The sequence below is a fragment of the Lissotriton vulgaris genome, chromosome 1_2, assembly GCF_964263255.1.
Source record: "Lissotriton vulgaris chromosome 1_2, aLisVul1.2, whole genome shotgun sequence".
NCBI classification, from domain to species: domain Eukaryota; kingdom Metazoa; phylum Chordata; class Amphibia; order Caudata; family Salamandridae; genus Lissotriton; species Lissotriton vulgaris.
In genome coordinates, this window is record NC_141686.1 from 355,152,866 (window position 1) to 355,171,027 (window position 18,162).

Here is an 18,162-nt window from a genome sequence, read left to right on the forward strand (position 1 = left end):
TAGCTATGTTGTAGTTTGTATCATCCATCTCTCCACCAACGGAACCCTGTAATGATGATGTAACATGGATTATATTTTAGCTATGTTGTAGTTTGTATCGTCCATCTCTCCACCAGTAGAACCCTGGGAGGATGATGTAACATGGATTACATTTTAGCTATGTTGTAGTTTGTATCATCCATCTCTCCACCAGTGGAACCCTGTGAGGATGATGTAACATGGATTCTATTTTAGCTATGTTGTAGTTTGTATCATCCATCTCTCCACCAGTGGAACCCTGTGAGGATGATGTAACATGGATTCTATTTTAGCTATGTTGTAGTTTGTATCGTCCATCTCTCCACCAGTGGAACCCTGTGAGGATGATGTAACATGGATTATATTTAAGCTATGTTGTAGTTTGTATCGTTCATCTCTCCACCAGTGGAACCCTGTAAGCATGATGTAAAATGGAATGTTGTTGGATGAAAACCACAGTTGGAGAAGAGCTGAGCGCCTTGCTTACTCCTGGTGGGGCCGTATTACTTATGTACTCTTGATCAACAATAAATACTCTTGAAACATCTCAACAAGCTTGGAGTGATTACTACACTCTCACAGGGCAGGGAGAAGCAGCACATGCTGACCCGGAAGTGAAACTGTTCAGTTTCTTACAGCAGAGGAAGGTGAGGAGAGGAGGGCCCGAGGGAGGGGGAAAAAGAGGAGGGGGGACAGAGGGGGGAGAAGCAGAGGTGGAGGGAGGAGGGGGTAGAGGAGGGATGACGGGGCAGAGGGAGGAGGAGGGGGCAGAGGCGGGAGGAGGGGGCAGAGGGAGGAGGAAGGGGGCAGAGGGGGCAGGGGTGGAGGGGCAGAGGAGGAGGAGAGAGAGGAGGGGGCGAGGAGAGGGAGGGGGACAGAGGAAGGGGGAGGTGGGGGCAGAGGGAGGCGGAGGGGGAGGGGCAGAGGTGTAGGGAGGAAGGCGGGCAGAGGGTGGCAGAGGAAGGTGAGGAGGGCCCGAGGGAGGAGGAACAGAGGAGGGGGGCAGATGAGGGGTGAGGAGGGGAGAAGGAGGGCAGAGGAGAGGGGAGGAGGAGGGCAGAGGAGGGGGGTAGATGAGGGTGGAGGAGGAGGGCAGAGGAGGGGGAGGAAGAGGGCAGAGGAGGGGGAGGAGGGGCAGAGGGGGGAGGAGGGGCCAGGGTAGAGGGGGCAGGAAGGGCCAAGGGCAGAGTGGGGAGGAGGGGCCCGGGGCAGAGGGGGAGGAGGGGCCAGGGCAGAGGAGGGAGGAGGGAGGAGGGGCTGGAGCAGAGGAAGGAGGAGTGCCCGGGAATAGTAGGGGGAGAGGGTCCCCTGGGGCAGATGAGGGAGGAGGGGCCGGGGAGGAGGGCCCTGGGAAGAGGGGGGAGGAGGACCCATGCAAAGGGGAAGAGGCCCCGGGGCAGAGTATGAGGGAGAGGCCCGGGTAGAGGGGGAGGGCCAGGGCAAAGTAGGTATGAGGGGGGCTGGGGCAGAGGGATGAGGAGGGGCCGGGGCAGAGGTGGGGGGAGGTGGGGCCAGAGGCAGAGGAAGGCAGAGGGGGAGGGTCTAGTTGGCACGATATAAAACTAAAAAACAAAAACCAGTGGGTGCAGAGAGTTTAGCAGCAAAGCAGGGGGCAGCACTAGGTCTCCTGCAGTCCTTGTTTGCAGCAGTGGTAACACTGCATGGTGCAGCACATGAGCTCATACAGATGTGAAGTGCATATGACTTGGGGTCAGATGCAGGGGGCAGCACATAATGTCGTACGACCCCACAGTGGGGTAAGTTAGGCGTTGGATGTAGTGTGCATGCATGGGCCTCTCACACTCATCGTGCAATCTAGGAAGTGTGAATGCAGTTCATGTAGTGCCAGCCCTCATAGCATCCCTCTCTGAAAGGTTATTTACTGAGGGGTTATCGGCCCTTCGAGTATCATGGGGGTCAAAGGCTCTCTGTCCCCCTCCTGCTGCCCCTCCCTCCGTTCATTTAGGGGTGTCCCACCCAAGGCTCACTGGCGAGGCAGAACATGCATCAGGGGAGCCACAGGTCTTATCCAGACCAGCCCTGTGAACCGTTCGGTCGACCAGCACTCTACAGTTTTACCACACCAGATGAGAGCTGGTCAGCTCATTACTCCAGGCCCTTCCCTCCCGCCTTCAAAGTTTTATCTGCTCTGGACATAGCTCATCTCCTCCACTCGCCTCTATCTCCGCTGCTCCAGGATGTGGCTTGGAGGATCCATCATGGTACCAGTAGATTCACCCACCTCTGTCAGCGGAAGGCCTGCACTACCATGACAGGTTGGGAGCTGGCATTCTTCTCTTTCGGTTCCTCTGGGTGCTTCTCTTTCGGTTCCCCTGGGTGCTTCTCTTTCGGTTCCCCCAGGTGCTTTATTTTTGGTATCTCAGGGTACATCTCTTTCGAGTCCCATGGGTGCTTCTCTTTCGGTTTCCCCGGGAGCTTTTCTTTCGGTTCCCCTGGGTGCTTCTGTTTCGGTTCATCTGGGTGCTTCTTTTTTGGTTCCCTCGGATGCTTCTCATTTGGTTCCCCAGGGTGCTTCTCTTTCGGTTCCCCCGGGTACTTCTCTTTCAGTTCCCATGGGTGCTTCTCTTTCGGTTCCCCTGGGTGCCTCTCTTTCGGTTCCCCCGGGTGCCTCTCTTTCGGTTCCCCCGGGTGCTTCTCTTTCAGTTCCCCACACTGCTTCTCTTTTGGTTCTCCTGGGCGCTTCTCCATAGGTTCCCCAGGGTGCCTCTCTTACGGTTCCTCAGGGTGCTTCTCTTTAGGTTCCCCAGGGTGCTTTTCTTTCGTTTCCCCAGGGTGCTTTTCTTTAGGTTCCCCCGGGCGCTTCTTTTTTGGTTCCCCTGGGTGCTTCTCTTTCAGTTTCCCGGGTGCTTTTCCTTTGGTTCCCCTGGGTGCTTCTCTTTAGGTTCTCCAGGGTGCTTCTCTTTCGGTTGCCCCAGTTGCTTCTCCTTCAGTTCCCCCAGGTGCTTCTCTTTCGGTTCCCCCGGGTGCTTCTCTTCCTTAGCTCTTTTGCTTACAGTTCTATACATTGAACTCTTTCATTTCCAAACTTTGTTCTCCAGAGTATTGTGAGTGTTTTAATAAAGCAGATCTATAAAGCCCAGCTAATTACCCACTTGGGGATACAGGCACTGGTAGCCATGCTGCTCGGGTGAATCAGTTGAACAACCAGGTCTTGACCCCTCCCTGAATGGAGGTTAAGGCTGGAGGGGGAGGGGGAGGTTGTTCCAGGACTTCGCTGCGAGGTAGGAGAAGGAGCGTCCTCTATTGTTGCTTCGGCGGATGCAGAGCGTTGTGAAAAGAAACCTGAGTCAGAAAAGGTAGCAGATGAGAAGGAATCTATGCAGATAGGAATGTAGTGTAGTTCCTATACTCCCAATAGGCTCTGTGCATTGGAATAACATAAACAGCAGTGTAGACGTAGGACTGAGGTCATCTAGGTCTCTACTGACAATGTTAGACTTAATTAGGTTTGCCAGCTAGCTCAGAGGTCACTAGAAACTTTCTCGAGTGAACAAGAATGAGTTAACTTTCCTGAATAGACAAGAAGGGATCAGTTTCTGACAACCGCATAAGCATGACAACTTTGCTCCCTTAGAATAAAGAGTATATGTCTAGAGTCATGTGAAAACAATAGACAGCTATTTCACTCAGTCAATCAGGCATGCTTAGTTTCACCAGAGTGCAGAGAAATAGAGAGACGGGCGTTTTCAATAAAAGGTGTTATTTATTGAGCAGTCTTCTTTCTCATGCAAGAGAAATGAGTTGCCACAATTTCAATACTTATCATTAAGTAAAGTGCGTACAGTAAAAGGAGTATTATAAAATAATACTGTAAAAGCATTGATATGGTTTCTTAGCCATATGATACTGTAAAATGGATAAAATATGTACATACATAAAACATTGACTAACGTACTCAACTGGTGCTTCTAAGATACGCCTATCCTGGTGTACCTGACCTAAGCCTAATATGTGGGAAGGAGTAAGTAAGTTGCAGTTTAAGTTAAGTTGTTTTTTTGCCAAGAATCTGAATAAAGAATTCTCTTAAGGTTTTAGTCAGATCCGTACCTTGGTTCTAGAATGAAGGAGGTCTTGTATCTCTCTCTCAGGACTCGATCTCCCAGCAACCCGCAAGGGTGACTGGAAACACCGGAGCTGGAATTTCTCGGCAGGAGAAAAGACAGCATCTCTCTCAGTGCGTCAAATGGGAGGGTAGGCTTCCTTCGGCTATCGCATCAGCTGGGCATCGGGCAAGTAGATAGCCGCTCTGCTCCAAACCACTGTGTGTTTGCTTAAGGCAACGCTGGTATATTTATACCTGAAAGGTGCCGGGTTTGACGTAAGGTTGGACATAAGACGTAATTAAGAACTAACAGTTCTTTCTGGACTCCAGGGGCCCGATTCACAGAATGAACTGAAGACTAAATCCAAACTTACTACTGTTTTGGTATTCACAGATTGCACTTACTACTTTTGGTATTCACAGAATGAACTTACTACTTTTGGCATTCACAGAATGCGCGTACTACTTTTGGTATTCACAGAATGAACTTAATCATTTCGGTATTCACGGAAGTTAGGACTCCTAACTTTAGGACTCCTAAATGCCTTCTTTGAATACCGAAAGTCCTAAAATTACGATTTTTCTCAATTTAGTAGTAGTAAAGTTAGGACTACTAACTTTAGGACGCCTAAATGCCTTCTGTGAATACCGAAAGTCTTAAAATTAGGATTTTTCTCAATTTAGTAGTAGTACAGTTAGGACTACTAACTTTAGGACACCTAAATGCCTTCTGTGATTACCAAAAGTCTTAAAATTACAATTTTTCTCAATTTAGTAGTAGTAAAGTTAGGACTACTACCTTTAGGACGCCTAAATGCCTTCTGTGAATACCGAAAGTCTTAAAATTAGGATTTTTCTCAATTTAGTAGTAGTAAAGTTAGTAGTCCTAACTTTACTACTACTAAATTGAGAAAAATCATAATTTTAGGACTTTCGGTATTCAGAGAAGGCATTTAGGAGTCCTAAAGTTAGTATTCCTAACTTTACTACTACTAAATTGAGAAAAATCCTAATTTTAAGACTTTCGGTATTCACAGAAGGCATTTAGGAGTCCTAAAGTTAGGAGTCTTAACTTCTGTGAATACCGAAATGAGTAAGTTCATTCTGTGAATACCAAAAGTAGTAAGTGCATTCAGTGAATGCCAAAAGTAGTAAGTTCATTCTGTGAATACCAAAAGTAGTAAGTGCAATCTGTGAATTCCAAAACAATAGTAAGTTTAGGATTGAGTCTTAAGTTCATTCTGTGAATCGGGCCCCAGGAGTTCTTGTGCAAATCAAAACAAAAGCAGGGGGAATTCCCAGGCTGCTGGAGGCTTGGTTTGTTTAAAGAACGCGTTGACTTTCTAGGAGTTTATGGGAGTAGCCTTGCCGTATTTGGACTGCATTGGCTATGACTAAATATGGACATGATTCTTATGCCTTTATAAGGATATGTTTTGTTATAACCACATAAGGGCATGAATTGGGAATATTTAAATAGGGTCCTAGATAGATTCACAACACCCACTCCACGTATAATGTCCACCATTACTAAATACTAAGCAATATATAAACATATAAGTATGCATGTATTTTCCAGCCCACCCCAAAATACAAAAATGCATTTGAAATGGTATAGATACACGAAAATGAGTATTATACTGTACGCTTTTAAGCAGTGGTATCATTCAGGAAATGCATGTATAAATATTGGCTGAATGAATTGCGAAAATTACATTTATGAAATGGCTCTGAATACAGAAAAAAAGGTCGAGACCATTTCATCACATATTTATACAATACTGTACATGTGCTAGAGGCTGAGGTAAAATATTATCTCTAGTGTCTCTAAAAATAGAAGCTCTGTTCTCTAAGAATAGTTCTACTTTAAGCAGAGTACCATGTGCCAAAAAAAGGGTAAATATTATGGAAGTGGAAAAAATATTTTCGCTTTCAGGGGAAAAAATAGTTCCAAATGTTTTCAGTAGTTTTGTTTCTCAAAAACTGAAGGCCGAATTCAGAGTTCAGGGAACGCTGTGTGCTCACTGTTTTAAAGTTATTCTCGTTGTTGGGAGAGAACATCATATCAGACAGGCTTGCGAAAAATTCATCTACAACAGTAGGTGAAAGTTCCACCAAGGTTGAAAAAGCTGAAATAGTGCAAATGTGAGAATCATTGCCATCATCGATTTCTACATCAGCAATGCTCACAGAAGGTTGTACCTGTGTGGTGCTGCTTTCATCTCGTACTTCACCGCCACCTAATCGTAATGGTGAAGTCTCAACGAATCCCGTCATCAGAATAGGTAGCCGCTGGGGACAACACGTTGCATGAGCCGTTACCGAACCAAGCAAAGTATCGATATCCATAGGTACTGCTGATGGTAGTGTAAGACAGACGTCCAACACGCATTCTTCTCCGCATAGCAGACATCGAAGCACAGGTAAGATGCAATCTTGTCAGATTGGTCTGAATGAAAGAAACCAGGTAGTACTCAGATCTCTTAGCCGTGCAAAGCCGAGGACATTAGTGATCCGTTCTTGGTAATGTATAGCTTGGATCATTTCTTCCATTGTAGCCTGAGTTTTGTCTGTTGCTTGGCTTGCCATATCGGAGCAGAAGGACCAAAAATAAAATTTCTGCTACGAGTCCCAAAAGAAGAGGTAGGCCGCCGAATACAGAATGCACAAAATTCGGAAGATGCCAAGAACTGCTTCGAAGGGTGTTAGCAGTCCCGAAAAAATTGTCCTAAATACATGTGCGATGCCACTGGTATGAGACATGTTTAAGATTTGACTTAACATTTCTACGAAATGCACGGGGCAATTTGTCGATAATAGGGAATGTATCTCTGCCGCTGTCCTTGCAACTTGCTGATCATACGTCTCTTTGGACGAGGTTAAAGGTACAGTTGTCTGTAAAAGAATAGACTTCATTCTGCTTAAAGTATCAATTCGAATAGAAGATATATTCAAAGAAGGCCAGATTGCCGCCTCCATGTCTGGATTGCTGTTGGGATACAATACTTGCATACAGCAAATGACCCTGGAAGTAACAGCTACGAGATAGGCTTTTCCTGGCACCATGCCACAACTGCTGTGGTCACTTATTAGAACATAACTGCCGTTGGAAATCTGTCTGAAAAATGGCTCTATCTGTTTTGCAGGAGTGCCGTGCAGGTGACATGAAGGGTTATGTGATGAACCCTCGCAGGCTCCATGCAAGTTAATACCTTGACACAGAAGTGTACCGCTTAGTGATTTTTTACAATTGTTACCACTAAGAAATACCTCTTTTTTCCTTTCACTATAACATTTGTGTGTATAAGGTAAATTCCAGGTCGATTTTAAGTATCCTTTCATACAGGCCTGCTGGTATATATTTTTGGCAATACTGAAACTGAAAAGTTGTTATCGGAATTGTAATTGTTCCATGTATTATCCATTCAATGACAGGTCTCTCTGACATTGTCAATGGTAATCTCTCAAGTTTTTCAATGCTCAGAATCGTATAGTCTGCTCCTTTTTGTGCCAAACTGATTTGTTTATCAGTAAGGTTAAAGATAGAAAATAATTACGATGTGTTGATTAGACACCATGGCACGTAGCCTGAACGCAAGTTTTGTAACATCCAGCCTAGCTGTACAATAGAACGTAATTGGGACTGACCATGTTGTAACATTAGCAAGTCCAGCTCTATTATATCAATAGCAGATGATACAATGCTGTCCAGTGAATATATTCTGGAGGACAGAGTCGTTAACCCATTGTCCACTACAGAAAGTGATTTCTCCAAATTTATACAATCAATTTCTCGTATTTTTTCAGCAGTTTCAATTTGCATTACTTTCCAAGCTTGGTTGTAAGCAGCGTATATACCGGCGTATATGAAACGTTTTTTTTTTTGTAAACCTTTATTGTGCAGTATCAGCAGACAGTTACAGGCCTACAGCCACCTGGCCGGCCTCGACTTCAGTTTGCAGCACATACGCAAATTATATGAGAACTCAGCAGTACACCGATATAAACAGCAAGCATTCCACGTTGCACTGGAAACAAACGTGACCACTGAGATACAGGAGTAAATAAGGTTCATTTTTAAAATTTTAGAATATAAAGGATCAAATGCTACACAGTCGATCAGAAAACCCTGAGTGGGCAATACGTACAACAGGGCGGCAGCATAGCGAATATTCAGAATACCGGTGATGGATCACTCAACAGGATAAAAGGTATCTATACGCGTATCGCACCAGTCATCGCCCATCCCAAGAACATAGGAAAACCCTAGTACCTCCCGCAGTACTACAATAAGCGGAAAACGGCAAGAGGCACCACACTGACCCAGCATATTGATCTAAAGGAGAGGGGATAGAGAAAGGAAACAAAAGGGAAAAAGAAGAAGAAAAAGAAAAGGCCCATAGTAACTAAGGGAGAATAAAACAATAAACCCATCCCCCAACCCCCCACCCTGCACCCCTGCAGAGGCTACGGCCTACCTCCCCGACAGCGTGCCTGTCGCCCTTAAAACAAAAACCCGAAATATAGAGAGGAAAGACTTGACCAAGAAAAGGGGCCATAAAAATAAAGATTATGCGAAACCAAGAACCCCACCCCTCAACCCCCCACCCTGCACGTCTGAAGAGGCTACGGCCCACCCCCGACCAACGTGCCTGTCGCCCCAGAAATGAACCCCAAAGAAAGGGAAAAAACGGGGGAGAGTCATTAAAACCAGACCCCTGCCCTCCCCCCCACTCGCATCAAGTAGCTCAGGCTCGATCACAAATAAGCCCACGAATCGACAATCCACAGTGGCATTGTAATAACATAACAATAAAGCATCCCTCTCTCAGTAGCTGGCCGGGTATCCGCCCCTTGTCATCTAGAAAAAAATTTCAACCCTGACCCACTTTGACCCGTCCATCGGTACGTGTCAACTGAATGTCAGCCATACAGTACAATCTCACACGATCAGGGGCAAAGCCAACTCCATGGGAGACACCAGCATCAGGGAACTGAGAAAGCAACCCATACGGACATCCAGGTGCAACAGCAAGGTTCCAAGCCATCCTCCCAAATCGCGACACAGCCAGGGCAACACAGCTCGGGTGGGCAAAGGTACTGTTCCGTGGAAGTAGTCCGCCTGCAATGTAGTTCCAGGCCCCCATGCCGCACTCACGCGATCGGTCGCACTGAACCCATCTCTCACACTACCGCTTAGTGGACGTCTTGGCCCGCACAGCCGCGTCCTCAATTATCACCAGCAGCCGGCGTCGACCTCCGGCACCTCAGCTAGCAGCCCGACTCCGCCACGGCCCAGGCAGGAAGGATTCGAAGATGGGTTGCCGGTCACGTCCGGACTTCAGAGTTGCCGTCTGTTATACCCCAGATCTTCCGACGCCGTATCAAGTCGGCTCCGAGCTTGTGCGAGCAGGGGAAGGCAGGGTTTAGTCAGGATTTATGTTGTGGCAAGCGGAGCTCGCTGACTAAGCGGCCATCTCGCTGCCCGTTCGGCCACGCCCCCCTATGAAACGTTTGATGCTGTTTGCGAGGTCCCAGTATGAAATCTCACAAGTAATAATAATAACACCATTTATATAGCGCCTGGTTACACTAGGCAACAGTGTGTCCCCGCGCTTTAAAACTAATTGCTAGCACAGAGCCCCAGAGAAAAGGCCGCTAAAGGAAAGGGCGCAGGACCTCAGAGTTTTGGAAAAAGGTGAGTTTTCAGTTTGCGTCTAAAGTTTCCTTCAGATGGCTCCATCCGGAGCTCAATGGGGAGGTCATTCCACTGTTTGCTGGCCAAGTATCTGAATGACCGACCACCCATCCGTGCCAGCTGGATTCTGGGCACCTGAAAGAGCATACGGCCCTGAGAACGTTGATAACGATTAGGGTAGTACTTGGTAAGCAATTTTTGAAGATATACGGGACCTCTATCATAAGCAATGCGATGGGTTATACACATGCTTTTAAATATAATGCGCTCTCGTATGGGGAGCCAGTGGAGGCGCGTTAAGGCTTGTTTCCCTGAAGATCTTCTAGGGAGGTTAAGAGCCAGTCTAGCTGCTGCGTTTTGAACGCATTGAAGCCTATGAAGACCCTTCCTACTCAGACCTAGATACAAAGCGTTACTATAGTGGAGATGGGCGTCACCAGGGTATGAATTAGCGTTTTCCTGCTAACTGCAGGAAGCGAGTCCAGGGTCTTGCGTAAGATCTTAAGGATCCCATAGAATTTTCCTGCTATCCCTCTAGTATGATGTTCAAAGGAGAGAGTCTCGTCCAGTTTGACTCCTTAATTCTTAACCTGTTCTAATGGTTTGGGAACAGTGCCAAGTTCTTTGGGCCACCATGCCGACGACCAAATGGATGGGGATTTCCCCAACACCAGAAGTTCAGTTTTATTGGCGTTGAGGCGTAAACAATTTGTATTCATCCATCCCGCTAGTCCGCTCAGACAGGCTGTAAAGTTGGCTGAAGCCTCTTCCGGGGGCTGAGACAGTGTCACTACCAGCTGGGTGTCATCAGCATATGACACTATCTCAACCCCGTACGTAGCAACCAACTTGGCCAGGGGCGCCATATATAGATTAAACAAAGTCGGGCTCAAAATGGAGCCCTGAGGCACCCCATGTTTGAGCGAACGCACCTTAGATTTAAAAGGTGGACAGGAACCTTGGAATTGCCTATTCGCCAGGAATGTACGCATCCACTCGTGTGCCAGACCCTCAATAACAACCTCGCTAAGACGAGAAAGTAACAGGGGATGGGAGACGGTGTCAAATGCCACGCTCAGATCTAATAAAAGGAGCGCGGCTGTCTTCCCCTCGTCAACTCTACTCCTTAATAGCTCTGTGGAAAAAAGGAGGGCCGATTCAGTCGAGTGGAGCGCTCTAAATCCTGATTGCAAGGGATGCAGATGTAATCCCCTATCCAAATATTCAGAGAGCTGCTTATTAACTATCTTTTCAACCACCTTAGCGCAGAAGGGCAGCAGCGATATAGGTCGATAGTTATCCAACTGCGTGGCACTCAAATGAGGTTTTTTCTTTAAAGGGATGACTTGCGCTATTTTCCAATCTTGAGGTATGTGGCTTGTTGAAAAGGACAGTTTCGCCATGTGGCCTATATGAGTCGCCAGAAGCTCGACTTTATTCCTAAGGACGTTGGAGCGAGCCACATCCCTAGGAGAGCCTGATTTTATACTAGGAATGATATTCAGCAACTCCGTGGTATTGGGCACCGTAAACTGGTTAAGACCCCCGTTGTTAGTCATCTCACTACTGGTGGAGATATTTCTGGTGGGTTCTTCCAGTGTCTCTGGAAAGGTTTTATAGATATTGCCCACTTTCAGCACAAAAAAATCGGCAATAGCTTCACACATATCTGTCGAGTGCAGATCAGGAGTTATAGTTCTCTCCAATGAGGTGAGCACTTTGTAAATAACAAAGAGTTCTTTAGTAGAGTTCTCCGCCAATTCAATTCTGTTCTTTAAAAAATTACGTTTGGTAGATCTAATCAGGTTATGATAACTCTTTATACTCTTTTTATAATTGAGTCTAGCCGAGTCATCATATTTACTGCGCCACATGCGTTCCAACTTTTTGCATTCCGTTTTACATTTTTTTAAGTCAGCATTAAACCACTGAGCTGTTTTTGAGCACCTCTCTGGGGTCTGGCAGTCCACGGGGCAGTTTCATCTAAAGCTCCTGACAGCCATTTTTCATAGTCTGACCAGGCTTCGTCTACATTATCTTTAAGTGGAGGGCTGCCTCTTTTAAGAGCCAGTTCTAACTCGTCCTGCTTAATTTTCCCCCATTGCCTACGTTTACATGCTATCAATGTAGTACTAGACAGTCGTTTAGACTCCCCACGGATGGTAAACTCCACCAGAAAATGGTCCGACCATAATACCTCACTGGTCAGCACCATCTTTAAGTAAAGTCAAGTGTTGCTTAATTTCAGCCAGTGTGGATTTTTGTACCCACTCAAGGTATAGTTTCCCTACACTGTATGTTGTAACTATCCCTGGATGTTGTCTCTGGGAATATCTTGGGTCTGGCCTGGTCTGTTTGAACCCCTGTATTTTGATCAGGAATCTATCTTAACAGTTATTTGTGTCTGTGGGCCAGATCAACCATTTTTTCCAATCAGGATTTGTTCTGTTTTGGCATAAAATATGGGATACATCTATCTCCACGTCTGTAGTGCTATTACTATCAGGTATGGGCTTTAGAATAGACGGTTTATTTAAGTCTTTTATCTTGGCTAAACCAAGACAGGTTGTTTGTTGAATGGTGTCATTCAGGAATATTATCTGTTCTGGGATCATGCAGGCTCTAAATAATGCTTCTAGACCTTGTACCTGCCAGTCTTTTGTACCCCAGATAATTTTTGTTTCAATGTTGTTTTTCCAAAATTCAAAACCAAATGTAGACATTTTATCATAATTTTTTTCAGAATAAATCAATTTAGTATTTGTCAACATTGTTTTCATTCCTGCCTTATTTAACATTTTAAAATAAAACGTTTCTGGATCACTGTTGTTAAACCCTGGGAAGTATTGGAATTTCTCATAAAATGTTTTCGAGCTGCCTTTTGGCGGAGTTGGACAATGTTCCCATTGATTATAAGTTAAAACATTTCTAGGATGAGCAGATTTATGCAAATAGTGATGACCAAAGAGTTTATAGCAATATAACTCTTCATAATTTGATGAACCCTGCAAATAATCATGTTCTGTGAATTTAGCTGACATTACTAAATCTGACATCATATTATTAATATTTTCAAAGTCCCAATCATCAGAGAAAGTACTTGGTGTCACAAAGTCACTTAATGAAACCTTGAACTGATGTGGATATTTCAAGGGCTCAATCGGGCCATAGATTTCATAATCAGTTTTGTCCCATGCTACCCCACCGGGTATTGGATTGGCTGTGATGTTCACTGATGACAGTTCTCTTTTCTCGATGTGAGAGGATCTGTGAGGCTTTAGGACCAAGTTGATGTTCTGACTTGCTGTGTCCATTGTACTATATTTTCCATCAATACATTTTCCCAAACATAGAACCATGATGAGCCAAAGTAGGAGGAAAAGTACTCCTAACACAATCCAAAATTCAATCCATGGTGAAATCATATATGTTTCTTTTAGTTGATGAACGAGTTCAGTCATTTTTTCTTTGAACGTTTTTGTTGCTGGCTTGTCTCCATGTTCACTTGGATCATCGGAAAAGTCATCGAAATTGATGAAGTAGCCAGATGCAGTTCTGTCAATTGTTGGAATTCCTTCCATATTTTTATTAGTCTTTGGATCTTTCTTTGTTTCATTAGCATAGTCTGATGTTACATCATTGTAGACTGGTGTACCTTGACGAACTGTTTCAATTTGGGTTTCAAGAGGCACAAGTTCCATGGCTTGTTTAATATACCTCTGAGCACACAACTACATATTAAATCCAGTATATCGAAAAAATGTTCATTTGCTTCAAATTACTCAGCAGTCCACAAGATACAGTAATTTGCAAATCAAAATTTGACAAAGTGAATATCTCTTGGTCCTCTTCAAAGGTTTATTCAAAGTTCCTTGTAATTTTCAAATTTCAGATTGTAAATCTTCAATACATCAGTTTCAGTGAGGATAATATTGTTGCCTTACCCATGTCTCAAGTCAATATTTCAATGTCCCCTTATGTTCTGTTCCGACTACTAAACTCCTTTATTTCGAACTGTAGTCGATATAATATCTGAATACCTATATAACAAAACAAGATGTGGATAATTGAGACCAAAAAAGCGAAAGTCGTACTCTACATAATTAACTAAACACTCCCCGGTCAATCATACCTTCGGGTTACTTGAATTCAAATATGTCCAACCACGTAATGTTCCTCCTAAAATGGAGAAATCTATTATAGATAGGTATATTGGATATATAATTTCGGTCGAGTTAGTATTCTAAATAGCAGCGACTCACGTACCCGTGTAACAGCGGCAAGTGTCCTCGCTGTCCGTCGGCGTTATGCGTAAGCGCCATCTTGAAAGATCTATTTATCTGTTAGATTCACAGTCGCCATATTGTAGTGTGCAAGTGTCTACGAGATAACGTTACGGCGCTGTTGAATATCCTAAACGTTTGAATGGTAATTCAAAACGTATTCGCATATTTGTTAAGAATAAAACAATATTCGTATCGTTTTTGTAAATTGACCCACATTAATATCCATAAACGACTATCACTCAATGGCTCTAATCTCACCACATTCAAATCCTTGCTAAACGCGATGGTAGTAAGGAAAGGCACCAACCTCCTCCAAATATATGCATTTAAAGCGTATATATAAGAGCCAATACAAAAATACAAAGTAGTCGTCTCTGTACATACAGAGATGCACATACGTGGCTCTAGGTCCAACCTCAGACACGAAACAAATTAATAACTTTTCCAGTGTATTGTGGTGTTAGAAATTAACAAAAGTGTAATAGAGAAAAAGAAAGGTGAATTAGCAGATCACTCACCAAAACAAATACATAATCCTCATAATACATACAATAACATTGAACAACAATAGGCTATTCAGGCATATATCTGTACCTATTCATGTAAAAGGCTATACTTAGGAGAAAGCATCCAATCTCATCAGTAGCTAATTTCCACCTGTTGGGATCAGTTCATAACATCTGAATACATTTATATGGTAACAATCGTACACCACAACAGTATCATAATCAAGCATAAGAAAAACCAACACTTTTCACAAAAAATAATAAAATTTTCAGTATCTATACGTTACATGGCATTAAGCATGTCATATCGACAGAGTTAATCTTGCCCCAAATAATATTGGTACTCATTATCAATATTCAGTCCTCTTTCTACTGCCCTCAGCTTCATGATCCAGATCACTTCTCTTCTTCTTAACTTCAACTGTCTGTTGCCCCCCCTAGGGTCAGGTGTAATATGGTCAATACCATGATAGCTGAACTTATGTTGTTCCTGATTGCCATAGTTTTGGACACTGAGGGCAGCAATAGGGTATCTTGTGTCACCATTCTTCCAGGCTCGGAAGTGCTCCATCATCCTGTCTCTCAGTCTCCTAATGGTGCTACCCACATATATCTGGCCACATGAGCAAGATATAACATAAATAACATAGGTCGTGTCACAATTGATAAATGTATCAATGTCAAATGTATCCGAACCATTATAACTAAATTGCAGCACCTTCTTCTTTGCCCATCTACATGAGTTACAGCGTCCACATTTATGGAAGCCCTTCCTTACATCAGTTAACCAAATTTCCTTCCTAGTTCTAATAGGATAACTTGGGCTCTAATCATTGGCTAGTGTTCTGCCTTTCCTGTACGTAATAGATGGTCTTTCTGTAATATATGGTAGCAGATCATTATCTGCCTTTAATAGATGCCAATGCTTCCTGACAATGGAGTACAATACCTTAGACTCTGTGTTGTATTGAGTAATTAATCGTACTTTATCAATGCGTCCATCAGTTTTCTTTTTCTCTGCTAAGGTATGCTGCCTCTGTAGATTTTTTGCTCTCCTTCTAGCCTTCATAATCACATCACTATTGTAGCCTCTGGCTAAAAATCTATTTGACATATCTGATAGGTTGGTCTCAAATTCTACATCTCCAGAGCAATTTTTCCTTGCTCTAACCATTTCAGAGTAGGGAATAGACCTCTTTTGACAATTAGGATGACAACTCATTGCATTCAAAACTGCATTACAGCTAGTATCTTTCCTAAACATTTTAGAACAGAGTTTCATATCCTTTACATACAATTCTACATCTAAGAACTCAATTTTCTTTGTGTCATATTTCGTAGTAAAGCGTAAATTAACTTCGTTGTCATTCCAGTAATCAAAGAAGCTATGTAGGTCATCAAGCGAACCAGTCCAGATCATCAGACAATCGTCAATAAATCTGCCCCAATATTGAATATTGTCAATCCATCTCTGTCCACGGTGGCCCCAGATCCACTCCGCCTCAAACCACCCCATAAAGAGGTTAGCAAAAGACGGAGCGAATCTGGAACCCATCGCGGTACCAAGGCGTTGTCTATACCATTTCTGGTCAAAAATAAACACATTATTCTTCAATACCATTTCAGTCATATCTAACAACATCCTTGTATGTTCAAAAAACTCCACTGATCTCTTATTTAGAAAGGTCTCTACTGATGTTATTCCGAGGGAGTGTTCAATATTAGAATAAAGAGAAACAACATCTAATGTCACCAAATACATTCCTTCCTCCCAGATAACATCCGACATAATGTTCAGTACATGTTTAGTGTCTTGGATATATGAGGGCAATGACTGTACATAAGGTCTTAAAAATATATCTATATACTGTGATATCCTCTCTGTGGGACCACCTATACCGGAAATAATTGGTCTCCCCGGTGGATTGTCTCTATTCTTATGTACTTTCGGTAGTGTATATAGACAAGGTGCCCTGGGTTTTGAAATAGTGAGGTAGTTGTATTCATCAATGTCTAATAGTGTTAAGTCATACCAATCCTTGAGTTTCTTGTTAATATTGGTTTTCAAAGTATCAAGTGGATTGCTGCTTAACCTCTCATAGTATCTAGAATCATTCAATTGAGAATAAATCTCTGCATTATACTTAGTCGTGTTCATGACAACAATATTACCCCCTTTATCCGCCATGCGGATGGTAATATTATCATTGTTTCTCAAAGTCTTAAGTGCTATTCTTTCTGAAGCAATCAAATTATCTGGCTTTCTATGATGTCCCCTTCTAGAGCCCTTGTCTATAACTTTATCAATATCCAATTCCACCATTTTGTGAAATGTGTCAATAGTGTTACCAGTTCCCAGTTGCGGTGTCCACTTAGATTTAAGCTTTAAGCCACTGCTCACACTCAGATATCTGTTAATTTCAAGGTCATCTAATAATTTAGCCATTGTAATAGGATCCTGTTCATTTTCAGTGAGTGAGAGTAGCAGCTTGGTTGCATTCGCCCCCTCTATACTCAAGTCACTAATAGTCCGTAAATAATCTTCACTCTTGTCTTTAATTGGTACATGTACAAAATGCTTCTTAATTTTCAGAAGTCTTACAAATCTGTATACATCAATCTTAATGTGATACCAATCTGGCAATACATTAGGACAAAAACCAAGACCCTTCTTTAACAGAGAAATCATATCTTCAGGGAGAACCATATGCGATAAGTTGATAATCTCCAATTCCCAATCTGATCTGATAGAACTATCAGTTACTCTTTCCAGGATCTGAGTCTCATTCCCCTTCTTGGTGCCTGCTGACCCCTTGCCCCTGGATCCTCTCCTTGTCTTGACAGTCCTCCACCTCTGCCCTTGAAGGTACTGTCCCGATTCCCTATCCTGACTCGTTTCACTTCCTCTAAAAAATTACTACTATCTTCTGCATTTGCCTCGGCTTGTGGTATGCCATCCACCTCCTCATTCTCACTGCTTGCTAGCGAGGACGCTTCAGTTTCACTCGCACTAATACTTGGTGTAGCAGTTGACTTCTGTTTAGAACCTCGGAATTGTTGAATCAAATAATCAAAACGCTTGGCAAACATGAAGACACGGCCAGATTTATAATCCCTTTCATCACGTTGTAATTTTCTTGCCGTCCTACATCGGGCAAGTAGATAGCCGCTCTGCTCCAAAGCACTGTGTGTTTGCTTAAGGCAACGTTGGTATATTTATACCTGAAAGGTGCCGGGTTTGACGTAAGGTTGGACATAAGACGTCACTAAGAACTAATAGTTCTTTCTGGACTCCAGGAGTTCTTGTGCAAATCAAAACAAAAGCAGGGAGAATTCCCGGGCTGCTGGAGGCTTGGTTTGTATAAAGAACGCGTTGTACTTTTTAGGAGTCTATGGGAGTAGCCTTGCCGTATTTGGACTGCATTGGCTATGACTAAATATGGACATGATTCTTATGCCTCTATAAGGATATGTTTTGTTATAACTGTAGGAGAGTAGGGTCTGCAATCCTATGATCACCCAGATTTTTTTGCTTTTGTTTCACTGGTTTACGACTTTCTCTGGCTGTGGGCCTGCCAATCAGACCCACAG